Source organism: Euprymna scolopes, chromosome 1 (genome assembly GCF_053919585.1).
Source record: "Euprymna scolopes isolate OS-2025 chromosome 1, ASM5391958v1, whole genome shotgun sequence".
NCBI lineage: Eukaryota > Metazoa > Mollusca > Cephalopoda > Sepiida > Sepiolidae > Euprymna > Euprymna scolopes.
The window spans coordinates 185,400,184-185,403,270 of NC_136482.1; the positions used below are offsets into that span (position 1 = coordinate 185,400,184).

Here is a 3,087-nt window from a genome sequence, read left to right on the forward strand (position 1 = left end):
TCTGTTCCGGCAGGTACTGCAAGCAAAGACCATATATGGGGACAACCCCACATATAAGACCTTGGTCAATGTAGGGGAAACCCTTCATACCAATTGTCACTATCCAGCTCCCCTACTACCCGGGGAGTTGGTCCCCATTTCCCCTTCACTCCTCACATTAAAAATCGGCCTTGTGCCTAATTTGCTCGGTGGGGGAGCAAATAAATACCCTTTCCTTGGCCTTTTGGCCAAGATCAAACTGTAGTATCTGTTCTTACTACATGCTGTACTTATGTTCGTAACTTTGTGATATAAAGTGGAGATCACTTTTCTGTATTTATTTAATGTAAAACGATCACCCACTTTACAACTAGTCAGTCTCAAAGCCATTCAAGTCATTCTCCAGATACTTTCAACATGTTTTTAAAGGATTCTAGTTATTTTTTAAGGATTCAAGTCATTCTTAAGGTCATTCAATTCATCCTTAAGTTCATTAAAGCCATTGTAAGTCATTTACTTTTTATTTATTTCAGTCATTTCAGCCCATTTTTCGGTCATTTTAGTTTATCTTTAAGAATTTCATGCCAATCCTACATTCACGCATTCATTCATTACACGAGAGCACGCGACTAATGGCTATCGGCCTTGTTTTTTTTGTTTTGGTTTTGCCGATTTTTTACAGAGGTTTAACATCGTTTTTATTTTTATTTTGATATTTAAACAGGGTTATTTCTTCGCGTATTCTTTACTTTATCCCCCCTTACACACACACCTCCAAACAACCGGGCAACGCCGAGTACCCCCGCTAGTATATATATATATATATATCGTTATATATAAATTCTTAATGCTGCTATATTTTAAGCTATAAATTTATTATTAATCTTACGAGAATATCTTGTCTGTTTCTTTTCCAGTTTTAACAACTAGTCCTGTCATTTTTCTGTTTAATCTTAACCATATTACTTTTCCTGTTTGCATTTTTCTATGTAATATATATATATATTTTTTTTCTATGTAATATGTATATATATATATATATACATACATATATATATATATATATATATATATATATATATATATATATATATATATATATAACGTATTGGGGTGGAACCTCTACAAATTCTGACGATTGACTATTCCTGGCGTCATTTCTGGTAATCAGGAGATAGAAGAGAGTTGTAACATGTTCTTTGGTTGAGCGGAGTTTCCACTCAACTAACATACTTGTCTGTATTTCTGTTAATATATTATTAATGTCACTGTTTCCAAGTCTTCTCATTTATCCTTTCAAGAATTAGTGATGGGATGATGTCAATATTTTCTCCCGATTCCGATACAATTACTGATTCCGTACTAAGTTCCTGATTTTGATACAATTACCGATTTCGATTCTCACAAATCTCTAAATATTTAACTCTATAGTTATTTTCCATGATTAACGTAAAAACACACGTTAAATGTGCAGATATTTTCTCAAACGTAAAAATACATATATGGGGGATGATCTACATATTTTAGTTTTACTGGTAAATCAATGAATATTTATTTTATTATTACTATCGGTAAAGCAACTGATCCATACAACATTCCAATTATATTGCTTAAGTAATTGCAAATGGTGGGATTATGCTACTGCTTCAGAAAGTATTCTACTGCTGACGCAATCCTTTACTTGTATAAGAATAAAATACGTACTAAGATCGAGTACTGTTGCCATATCTGGGGAAGTGTCTGTTAGAGCAACATTTCGTGCCTTAATAAAATAAAGAAAAAGCGACTTCAAAATCTAGTGAGAGATGTCCTATTCTCATCCTTGATACCCTTTTCTTATGGAAGAGATGCTGTAAGTCTATCTCTACTTTATCGTTGGTAGATGCTCAACTTGTTACATAGGAGAGGATGAAATAAACGTATAAATTGAGTCATGTTGTATAGCAGGGATATCACACGGGATATATTACTGTTCGTATTTATATAAACGTATTATCTGTATATATATAAAAGCGAAAATGTATGTATGTATGTATGCACGTATGTATGTATGTATGCATTTTTGTATGTGTGTTCGCTTTTTCTGTATGTCTACAAAAGGCTTTTTTCAGAGAAGCGGTCGGTCGATTCACAACTTTTAAAAACTGTTTATATCACATATAAATCGTAATATCTCAGAGTTAACAACGAAGCTCGCCTGTCTATTTAATTTGCTCGATTTCGGGAAGATAAATATTCAACATTTGTCGCTCGCCGCATGTGGGTTAGTCTTTTCCCTATAACATCTTGGGGGGGGGAGCGTTCCGCAGTAAATGAATACTATCTCGCAGTCAAACTTGACCTCATCAACTCATTAAAACGGGCACCTGCCAAATCCAAGTAATTAAATAAATTCAAACGTGTTTCCGTTAGCATCTTGCGGTGGGGCAATGGTTAACGTCGCACGTTTTTTTTTCACACTTTAATTTACAATTTTGCCTCAACGGTTCGGGTTCGATCCTCATACTTACTTTTTTTAACCCCCCACCCCCGGAGTTTCCACACACACCTCCAAACACCCGGGCAACGCCGGGTACCCCTCGCTAGTATTTTATAAGAAGAAGAATATATGATTCATATCTTTTATTTATCCAGTTCTTCTGTCTTTACTGCTGGGCTCTGTGATGAAACATGCAACAACGAAGACCATTACCTATTCAGACACCTGCTTTTTCTTCTTTTGTGAAACCACAGAACAACACTTTATATTTTTGAAATATAACTTTATTTCAGCTGTTTCAGTGGTCTTCACAAGAGTCTGCATTACGTGTCTACATGCTTGTTCTTTCTTGCCTCGCTTCCTGGGCTTGAATACGTCTGTTGACCAAACTCAAACTCTTCAATCTAATCGTCTTAACCTCTTGACCTATTAGTTCCGTTACGTCATTATCAAAAGCACACGTCTCCTAACGTGTTTGTCCTCTATACGTACACAACTGTTGAAGGTCATTTTGTTTATTAACTTTATTTATGTAAACATCTCCAGATAAACAATAAATAACTCCCAATCTAAACTATTTTAACAATATCACTGGATAGATGGATAGATAAATAGATAGGTAGACAGAT

At 34.8% G+C, this 3,087-nt stretch overlaps 1 pseudogene; it reads left to right on the forward strand.

The window, feature by feature from the left end:
• Positions 1-206: 206 nt before the first annotated feature.
• On the forward strand, positions 207-343 carry LOC145284650 (U2 spliceosomal RNA; annotated as a pseudogene).
• Positions 344-3,087: the final 2,744 nt, after the last annotated feature.